Source organism: Telopea speciosissima, chromosome 4 (genome assembly GCF_018873765.1).
Source record: "Telopea speciosissima isolate NSW1024214 ecotype Mountain lineage chromosome 4, Tspe_v1, whole genome shotgun sequence".
Taxonomy (NCBI): domain Eukaryota; kingdom Viridiplantae; phylum Streptophyta; class Magnoliopsida; order Proteales; family Proteaceae; genus Telopea; species Telopea speciosissima.
In genome coordinates this window covers 46822678-46833790 of record NC_057919.1, presented here as the reverse complement: position 1 = coordinate 46833790, position 11113 = coordinate 46822678, and the positions used below count along the sequence as shown (strand labels likewise).

At 39.5% G+C, this 11113-nt stretch overlaps 1 pseudogene; it reads right to left on the bottom strand.

Moving 5' to 3' along the window:
- Positions 1–8706: 8706 nt before the first annotated feature.
- On the bottom strand, positions 8707–10384 carry LOC122659350 (annotated as a pseudogene).
- Between the last annotated feature and the right edge of the window lie 729 nt (positions 10385–11113).

Here is an 11113-nt window from a genome sequence, read left to right as displayed (position 1 = left end):
TTAATTGATGTGAGATTTTTTGGGGGTTTCAAAGGTTCTTCGTCAATGTAGTGGTGATATGGGTTTTCAAGAATTCAGATACATCAAACACTTTCTTCCATAACGAGATGTGAGAAGCCCATGTACATCTTTCCAAGTATTGGAATGCCGATGACTGGGCAACCAGAGGTGGGTTGGAGAAGACGAATTGGACATTGGTTCCATCTGTAACCAAACAATTTTACTCCTAAATCCATCCAACAGACTCAGGGTAACCAAACAGTTTTTTTTTTTTTTCCGAATACAAATCCACATAAACCAGATTCTTAAGAAGCTGATCCAATATTAGAATCCAATTCGTCAAACACCTTCAACCAAACATGCCTAGGGATTTTAATGGGCACTGAAAAGCCCAACGAACTTAACAGAATTGATTTATATGGGCCAGGGGCCCATTCAGCCCCTCTTTTTAGGCTTTATGTGTTGGAGTGCACTTTATGTTGCTTCACATGGATATCGGGATTTCATAGCATCACGTGCATGGAGTCCCGGGCTAACCCAGCCAATCCATGTGAAGGGTGAAGCAGCAAAGATGTAGACTATTTTTGGATGTCAAAAGATAAAAGGAAATCTACAATGAGACAAAAATCTGTTAGGTATTTTGAACCGAAATCAAAATCGGTTGTTTAAAATCGCACTGAGTCGAACCAAAGTAAATCAATTTGGTTTTAGTTTCTAAAGCTGGAATCTTTTTTAGGTTTCTCATCGATTTCGGTTTCATTCCTAAAATCGTTAAACCAAATTGAATTACCTATTTTCAAATAGAATAAGAAACCGTAAAAGATTATATATATATATTTTTTTCAAATATGAATGATAAATTCTTTTCCATTTTAGTGTTTGAGAATAGTTTGGTGGAATATAATCCTAACAAATAAGGGTTTTTTTATTGATAAAGAAGTAAAAAATTTGGACCAAACATTTAAAATAGGACCTAAACCGAATATGAAATCAAATTAAAATTCACTAAAGAAGTTGAATTCAAAATCGAATGAAAACCGAAACCAAATCGACTCGGAACCAAGTCGATTTGGTTTTGATTTTGAAAATGCATTTCTATTCTCGGTTTGGTTCATTTTTTTGGTTTCTACATTTTGTTTCTTAACCGAGTCAAAACTGAATCGATTGACACCCATAACGTCAAAAGCTCCATAGCTAATGGAATGAATTTTGCTGCTACCCGGCTCACAGCCAAAGAAATGGAATCAAAAAGGGTATTTTTGAAACATATTATAGCCTAGGAAAGAGATTTATTGTTCTTGCAGGAAAACACAACATTCTTAATTTCATACGCAAAATAAAAACATGCATTTTTTTGGAAAATTTTCATTTTTTCATGCAAAAGACCAAAATACCCTTTTGAGGGGTAAAATGATAAAAATAATTTTGTCCAACTTTTTGAGCCATTTTTTTCTGCTATTTTGTTCAAATCAAAGGCCAGATCAATGTGTCAAAATGTGTTCGAACAAATCCACACAAAGAACCAATCCAAATTCTGATTTTAAACCCGTATGTACAAATTTACTAAAACAATCTTGAGGGAAAAAATGTCATAACAAAAATTTGGACCTCAAGATTTTTCGACAGCATCAAAGACGGCCACCATATATAAAATATTCGGAATTTTTTGAAACCCATAAGTAATTTCTATAAAGATTGTAAGATAAAGCAACTAATTTAACATTATGTAAAGAAAAATAAAAAATAAATATAAAAATGGGTTGTTATTCATGTAACAAGGGTAGGTTACGTTTGGAAAAATAACAAAATGGTGAAAAGACCAATACATAATGAGTAATAAGACATTGGATCAATTAAGTGGGGGTAAATTAGACATTTTATTTTCTTTTAGTAGAATCTAATCATTATATTATAAATTGACATTTTAAATGGCATTTGTGTCATTTTACAGTATACTCTTGCCGTCCTCCCTTTCTCTGTCCATGGTTTCGCCACTGCAACCATCTACAATCTCCTTCATCGTTTTCCCACTGCAACCATCTACAATCTCCTCTTCCGCGAAGACAACGATCCCATCATCGTCTTCTTCTTCTTCTTCTTCTCTCTCATATGTTGCCCAAGCTCACCTGAGATCAGCAAGCCTCTGCCTTTGAGTGCCTTCCTCTATTTGTTATCTAATCTAAAACCTAATTGCCTTGTGATGCCCTAATCGCAAAGGTAAAGGGTAACTTGTTCACACTCATTCAGAGGTACCAGCTTTTCAACATGTTTGTGGTTACAACAGTTGTTCTCACATTTTCTTGTAATCCTTCAAGTCAGTCTTATTTGTTGCAAGAGCTGGAAAAATTGCAGAACTTGAGAAAAAAATTCAGAGCTGAAAGGGGAACTATGGGATGACCCTGTATCCAGCACCAAAAATAGAACAAAAACAGCAGCGATTGAAAACAATGTGGATGTGAATTTATTGCTTTGCTTTGCTTTAGTTGTATTCATGAATTTCAAGCAGCAAATTAATCAATCAAATGCCTGTTGTTATGAACACGTAACCAACTCATCCTACATAAGCAAATGGCCGTCACTACACAAGGTCTCCCTCACTGCCCCCATTAAACTCCAACCATACGGACTCTTTTGTCCCCCAAAAGAATGTCGGATGGGGGCTAGCAAGGCAGGTAGCAACAAAATTCCTCTCCTCAAAAATCAATAAATATTTAAGTACCCTAACCTAAGAACTCTCCAGAAGAAGAGAAAAGAATAATCAAGCATACATAACCAGCAATCATAGCCGTTCAAGAAACTGTATAAGGGTTGGCAACTTTATCAAATATTTTCCGAGCATCAGTAACATAGTTAGATTTTCTTTATCAAAAAAAATAAATAAAAAAGGTAACATAGTTAGACTTAGCATACATGTCAATCAAAGAACCATCAATAAAAATTTTAAATCGAGTCCCATCTTAATAACATTGCAATAGATTTGCTTACCAGGACCAACAACCATCAGTCTTGGAGAGACAGAGCAGAGAGGGAACAGTTCAGTGAGGAGGAATATAATCTACGAGAGAGGGAGAGAGAGAGGGAGGGACATACCTACAGGAAAGATGCCTGATGCCCAAGAAACAAATGTAGTTCAGCACTTCAACAACTGGAAGGAAAATAGGAAAAATTAGAAATTTGACGAGAGAGAGGGAGAGGGGAAGGACTAAGGAGACGGTTATATTCAGGAGCTTCCACAACCAGAGGGTACGAGAGATGCTAGGTAGATTATTTTGGGGAAAGGTTACAAAATCTTGTTTGTGTTTTTGCTTCTTTTTTTGTTGTTGTTCTTTTAGCTAGTTCAAACAACGAATGCGATTTCTTACCTCAGTTGCAGAGTCTGATGACACCGTTGCACGGCGCTGCGTCACTGCCTCAGTTGCAGAGTTAGACAACTCCAACTGTCACGCAGTGCAGAGTGAACTAAGGGAATAAGGGATTAGGGATGTAGGAATGAGAGACTGGAGAGAGCGAAGGAGGGAATCAAGGGACCAAAGGAGAGCGTTATGGTTTTGGGATAATTTAGTTAGCAACTTTTTCAGGGAGCTTTCGCTCGCCCAAAACAAGAGAGAAGCAAGTTGGGTTGGTTCGTTGGAGGACACGAGAGATGTTGGGTAGATTATTTTTGGGGAAGATGGGCAGTGCACAATTATGCTTTAACCCTTTTATTAAAGAATTTAGTTAAAATCCTTTGTTTCTTTTATTTTCTAACAGTGAATGTGATTTCACTCAATTGTCCTTACAAATTTATGTACAACTGCTCTTTAATTGTAGTTTTAAGAGGGTAATAGGCGTCTTGTTATGTTTGGATAAATAACAGATCCTTGTTACGTTAATAATTCCCCTATAAAAATTAATATAAAGGGAAGTAGTTTTCTGTCCAAAGGGAAGTAGTTTTCTGTCCGGGAGTGTGGTCTACGCAGCATTCCCATGTGTGTATCTCTCTTTTCCTCAAAACAAGGGGGCAGAGGTGTCTTGAGCTAAAAATTCACAAGAAACAATGGATTTTTTTTGGTACACAAGAAACAATGGCCGGCCCCTAAGATCAACTCACTGAGGACTCGTGAACCTACAAAAATTGACATAAAAAATGAGGTAATTCAAGGGTACCCCTGGTGGATCTTTGTCTCGTCCAGTTCCCTGTCCAGCCTAGTTCCAGTGCCTCTAGCTAATAAAGGGGGGCATAATTACCACCCCACCCTTGCTCAAACACTTCTCCAGTTCCCTGCCCAGCCCAATTTCCCAGTGCCTCTACCTAATAAAGGAGGGGCACAATGACCACCCTACCTCTGCTCGAACACTCTGCCCAGGTGGGGTCTACCCCCCTTATTAGAGATTACTCTTTATGGTGTCCATTGAGAACCTTATGCCTTTGTGATTTCATGATTCGTCAACATTACATTCTCCAACCCATGTCATTATCACTACAAGTGGGTCATGATGGGCTGAAAGTTAAATCCACACTTACTCAAGTGTTTGACAATAAGACCATGGGATTTGTGTCACACCCCAAGCCACCCCCTGGGAGGATTAGGTAGGTGACCCGAATTGCGTAACGGTAATCTGCCAAATCCCACGGATCTAGAAGTAGTACATTCACAAACACACATCCATAGAATTACCACATGTAAACTCAGAGTGCTGCAGAAACTACAATTACATTAAAGGTAAAAGAAGCGTAGCAGTACTGGAAATGATTGTTATATACATAAGTAAGCTGAATCATTCCCTCTCTCACACCCACACACAGAATAGTAAAAGATACTAAGTACATCAGCTAAAATAAAAAGGAAAATATATATACAGGGCGAGACAACTCGAGCCCCAAAAAGAAAGCAAGAAAACTAAAAGCAAAGATGGGGATAAACTCATGACAAAGTCAAAAAGGAGTCCCCAAGACAAAAAGCAGCATCAGTGTCCACGTCAACACCCTTCACGGGTCAGTCCTCAGTAGTCACCGAGAACACTCGGACCATCGGCACAACCTCCGTTGGGGTCTACACCAATATGGTCATAACCACCAAGGCTCTCCTCCGCGCAATGAGCCTCCCCACCATAGTGACATTTACCTATACAATCATCTAATAGAAAAGCATATATAATAGAGTATGAGCCCCATTGAGCCCGTGAGTAAAACATATCATCATGCATGCATATGCAACCACAATCATATGGATCCTACATGAAAATGCAGTCTAGTTATTTATTAGCCACCTAACATCACAACTAGGGCAGGTTAGTGCTACTACAATCCCCAATACATGTATCCCTGGTGCGGGCTTTTAACCCCTTCCCGCGATACACCCATTGAGTTGTCGAAGAGGACCAGTTAGCTCCCGCATTCGTTCACCAAGGTCAGCCCGACCAGCCGTCTGTGATTTACCTATGAGGTAACCGTCCATTTTTCTCATTTCTTTTCTTTTCTGGCTTAAAGCCTGGCATATAGCTCATAATCACATTTCTTTTATTTTTTGGCTTAAAGCCTGGCATATAACTCATAATCACATTTCTTTTCTTTTCTAGCTTTAAGCCTAGCATATAGCTCATATATACGGTCGCTCTCACAGGCATCCAACACCTTAACCCCTGTTGGCAAGGGTGCGTAGAACGGGTGATGAAACTCTAACCCCATGTCTATATGGCATCGTATGAGTCGGGTAGTGTCAACCGTATCCCATACTACAGGCTACCACAGGCCTCATTTCCAAGCCGGCTACGGCATCTAGTCTAGCATTCATAATCAACGTGGAAAATTCAAACAGAGTTGTTCAACAGTCACACAATATTGCATTGTATTTATAAGACTTAAATTAAACATGAATCATAGTATTAATGTTTATGAAAATTAGACTCAGCATGTTATTCATGTTACACGTACATACACGATGACATTCCACTCACCTTGGCCTAGTTCTATGAGATCAGTGGCTATTTCAGTTCCGGCTGCAGTCTGGTAGTGCACCTCGAGCGCGGGATCAAATCCTGAAGTGTTAGATCAGACATGAGTTATTTAATATTTAAAATTATTCTTGGATGTCCTAGTGTTGATCTAGACTCACTGATCTAACTCGGTGCTCAGTCTGAGATCACTTGGAATTCTCTAGGTCTTGCATTGGGCTTTAGGCCTATGGCCCGGTGCATCATCCGGAGAATGTGGTTTAGGGTTAGTATGGTATTTTACCACTGTAGTACATGATTCTAGGTCCCAACTGTCTTACAACACAATCCTCAGGTCAGTAGTGCTACAGGACCAACACAGACAGGGTTTCCAAGCCTTGTGGGGCCCACTTGGGTACCCAAGGTACAAATAAATGTGGACAGATGTGAGGAGGGGTATTTTGGTCATTTACCACCTCCTTACACTGTTTATAGTCCATTGGTGGAAACCCCCATGGTCAGATTTGCATATCAACCTTGTTTAATTCTCTGGGCTTTGCACTAGGTGATGTGTGCATCACCTAGTGCATCGCCCAGAGCCTGTTTAGAACATGAACATGCTCAATTTCTTGGGTTTTGCACCATAGGCAGTGCCATGGTCGATCCCTTATGCATGTTAGGTCATTGTGGACCCCATGTGGAGTACTTTGTAGTGGTCCACATGGATTATGACCTGGGCCCACCACTTTGGCAGCCAGAAGCTGCCCAGACAGCCCAGTGAATAGTAACCCAGCTGTGTTCTAGCATATGGGCATAGATTGGGATGCATGCAAGGGTGATCCTATGTAAAGTAGGGTGGTCTGAGGCTGCTGCAACACAGGGTTAGGCTGGGAGCAGCCTGTGTGCACAGATCTAAGCCCAGACTGCCTGTTCTTGGTGTAACAGTGCAGTGCAGTCTAGCACAGAGATGGATTTCGATCCCAGGAACAAAACAGCATAAAAATTACATGAATATCCCTCAGATCTTCCATGCAACATGTTTGCATGTTGGATCTGAGGTGGTACATGGCAGCCCCCAGATGATCTGGGCTGTCCATGACCAGAAATGCTTCTAAAACACTGAGATCCATGGAGAAGAATAGCAAACCAGCAAAGGCAGTATGAAGAGCATGGTCTTTATACCTATAGCAGGTCTGGTAGGTTATTGGCGCTGGGCTTGGAGGCAGGGGTAAGTTCTTCCCTTTCTTTTCCTTCCTTCTTCTTCTCCTTCTCTTTTCTCTCTTTTCTCTCTTCTCTTCTCTCCCACGAATTGAACAGTGTTTAGAACTTCTAAAATGAGGCCGGGGTCCCCTATTTATAGACCAGCCCCTACTGAGGCCTGTTTGGCAGCTTAGGTCCATTCCAAGAATGCATTTTTAGACTGATTGTCAGTCATTCTGAGCACTCTGGTGGGGTCCACAAGGGTCCAGGGGTATGTGGTGGTTCCCAAGACTCCCATCAACCTATGGAGGGTGCCCATGGCTAGTATGGGTGGTCCCCATACATCTGTTGATTAAAATACCCATTTTTACCACTCTGGGCGATTCACTGGGTGATGTGTGCATCGCCCAGTGCATCACCCAGAGAATACAGTAAAGCTGTTTCTCTATGGGGCTTGCACAAGGGCTTGGCCCAAGGCTTAGGCCTTACACCTAGACCTCACCCAAGGTAAATTACATCCTTTTTCAAGTGTGGGCCCCACATTTATGGGGAGGAGAGAGAATACCTAGAGTTCCAGCTGTACATTATGCTGTGTGCAGTGCAGTAGCATGGAACTGCAATCCACCTCCTGGCAAGTATGTAGGAGGTCATTCTCATAGGGTCAGCTACTAGTGTGATACTCCACAGAGTGCTTGGATGCCATGTCAGGGGTTCCTGTCCTTCAATCAAATTCCCAGCCAGTTAGGGGCAGGTTTGACAATTTGGCCCATACCGCAGTTGAATTTTTTGACCTTTTATGTCAAATAAGTTGTAAAAGGTGCACGACTATATTTCTATTTGAGCTTTAAAGGTCGTTATGACAGTTATAGTTTTGAATACATTTTTTTTTTTTTGTCTTCTACTTCTGCCTGCCAGGTCGTGCACCCCCACACACAAACGCAATGGAAAGTACCGCCTTACCCCCGCTCGAGCAAGGCGCTCGGGCAGGGGTAAGGCGGTACATTCCACCTTGCTTGTGTGTGGGGCACACATGACAGTAGGGACAAGCGAAAGTAGAGGAGTTGAATTGTTTGTGCTGACACTGACTCCTCAATATGGTACTCTAACTTGTTGCAATAAAGTGATAGAAGTGAGAAATTGTGAAATTCTTTTGATTGTTCTTGTTTTATTCTAAGAAGTTCTCATTGTTTTGCACATTTTTTTTGAGGGGGCATGAATTTGATGAAAGTAATTATACTCAGAAAGAGAAAAAAATAAATAAAGATCTTATTTGATGTAACCATGGTTGGTTACACCAAGCTTGAAACCTAGATAATTCTCTAAACCTCGAACAATAAAGGGTATTTTGAATAAGAACGAAGTTATTCTTATTAATGAGTTTGTCTTAAAGTGGATTTTGTCTCTTTTGTGTGTCACATAGGATGATAATGATACCATCCTTAGTTACACGGAGATTTACTCAAAAATTAAGATTGGCTCTTTTCATCAAGTTTGATTACAGCAAGATTTTCCCTACTACTACGTACATAGCTCTTACCCTTAATAGTATTGAAATATCTTTGTTAGGTAAATCTATATCATCAGAGCCAATTTCTATTCCTTCAGCCTCTGCAAGTAAAATTCACGAGTTCAGAGATAGAGAATGAAAGCAACTAGAGTCCCTAGAGAGCATGTACAACCCCATATGATGAATGTGTTTCTATAGCAACCAACTCCCATGCATCTCCCATGCCCTTCATATCCAGCTCTTTGGTAAAGAATAGCTGCCATGTTTCCAAACATTAATGAACCTATTGGAATATTAGCAATAACAATGTTATGATTCACACTGAAATTCTTGGTCCCAAATAGCTCTGGTGTCATCAAAACGGAAACTGAAGAAATTTCACCGACGCATACTCCGATAACCGCTGTACTGATGTATAGGGAGAGATTGTTAGGGTTGAGAAGTAAGAAAAATGCTCCTGCCATATGGACCATCAGTATTACTATTGCTGTTCTTGATACCATGTACCTACTCCTGAAAAATCATTACAATAAAAAAATTAAAGAAGTTAATTAAAACTGAGCTACCTTCTCTTAAAAGTTGGTCCACATAGTGAAAAAGAAGGAAATTAGGGCTTACTTTGAGAAAAAATGGTCCATGAGAGAAGGAAGGAGACGCCCAAAGAACCCAAATGAAGAAGACAATGTCCACGAGATTCAGCTACTTGACCTAAATTGTTCAAATACACCAACCCTAATGTTGCACCAAACATATAAACAAAAAAATATAACCAAAATTCCAACCTTTGAACCATTAATTTCACTCCAATCTCTTCTTTGGCTTTAATTATCTCACCATCTTCTTCAACTTGAAAGTCTAATTCTTCTTTAATCTCATGAATCTCTATTCCATCAATAACACCAACCTCAACAACTGGAAGATCATAAATTCTTCTCTCTCTCAAGCTATTATTCCACCAAGGTCTAGTCTCTAAAACCATTCTAACCCAAGTGACCAAAGGAATCACTAATGGAGTAGCTAAGAGAACTACCATACCAACCACAAGAATCCATGGTGAGATACCATTTGATATGATTCCCATACTACCAAACACAGCATAAATTCCTGTCACAATTGTTATAACAAACATTAAAATGAAACCTCCACCTATATGCTTCTCTTTCTCCTTCTTCATTTCAACTTCCCTAACAAGTGGTGCAGTTAACATAGAAACTCCTAAAGGTACAATTGAATTAAGAAGAAGATACCCTTCTGCTTTCTTCATGGATGAAGAAGAGAAAACCCAATCAACAATATTAGTAAAATCTTCGCCGTTAAACTCAAATAACTCATCGATAACCCAACTGCAACTTGTCGATCCAACGGGAATTTTTGAATTGTCGTAACATTACAAACTGTATTGATCCAACAAATGCTATTTCCAGCTAGAACAGTGAGGAAAAAGAATTGCCAATATGATAATGAAGAGATTCTCTTACTAAGGAATAAGAATTGGACACCATAACCTATAGCTCCAAGAGTTGAACCAATTAAGAGAACTAACCAGAGAGGGAGATGAGCTGCAGCAACACCAGGAAACCATCCAAAAAGCTTCCCAGCATCAGAAGCAAATGCAAGATTATTTAACTGAATTTGAGAGATTGAGAGAAGCTATTTCAATTGAGATGAATAAGCTGGGAAATCTGAATTTGTTCCAGTGATTGATTGAAGCCAAATGTTACCAACCAAACTAAGCCACTGAATGGTAGTTGAAGTAGTAGACATAACTGAGTTCTTTCTCTCTACTACTCTAGAATTGATTTTTCAAGCTTTTCAACTATTGGGTTGTCTTCAATTTCAAGTGTTGGGAGTGTGGATGAAAGAGTGAAGAACTAAAGAGTAATGGCAATTCAGGTGTGATTAATAGAGTAGGAATTTGTGGTTGTGAAGATACTAGTGTGGTTTTCTGTTGGCCACCACCATGTCCAGCATTTAAAGTGTATAGTTAAACTCAAATGAAGAAGATCTAAATTAAAAGCTGTGTGTACAAGGGTTGAGAGACAAAAGAATCATGGGGAAAATTACTAGATTACCTAAATTTGGGTGTGGCTTTACCAAACAAACTACCCAATTTACAGTAATCTGGTAATTTTTTTCTGGAGTTTATAGGGAAGTGGTGACGTTATTGAGTGATAAGAGTGATGTAATAGTGATTCCAACCTGCTGTGGGATGTGGGGCTTCACCTATTCACTCACGATTTCATTCTATCACGTCATACTGACTCATACAAATTTAAGTAATTTGTATTGACAGGAAGAAAAGAGTTGAGATTAAAACACAAAACTGGCTAACAGTGTTGTTAAATTTAACTGTCCAAACCATATATATATATATATATATGCTTTAACTGCTTAGAACCCAAGTTGTATTTTCTTGTAAAATTTAATATAGAAGAAAGGTTAGGCACTTATGCTACATATTGAGAGACCTGACAATTGTAGAAAAAGGGATCT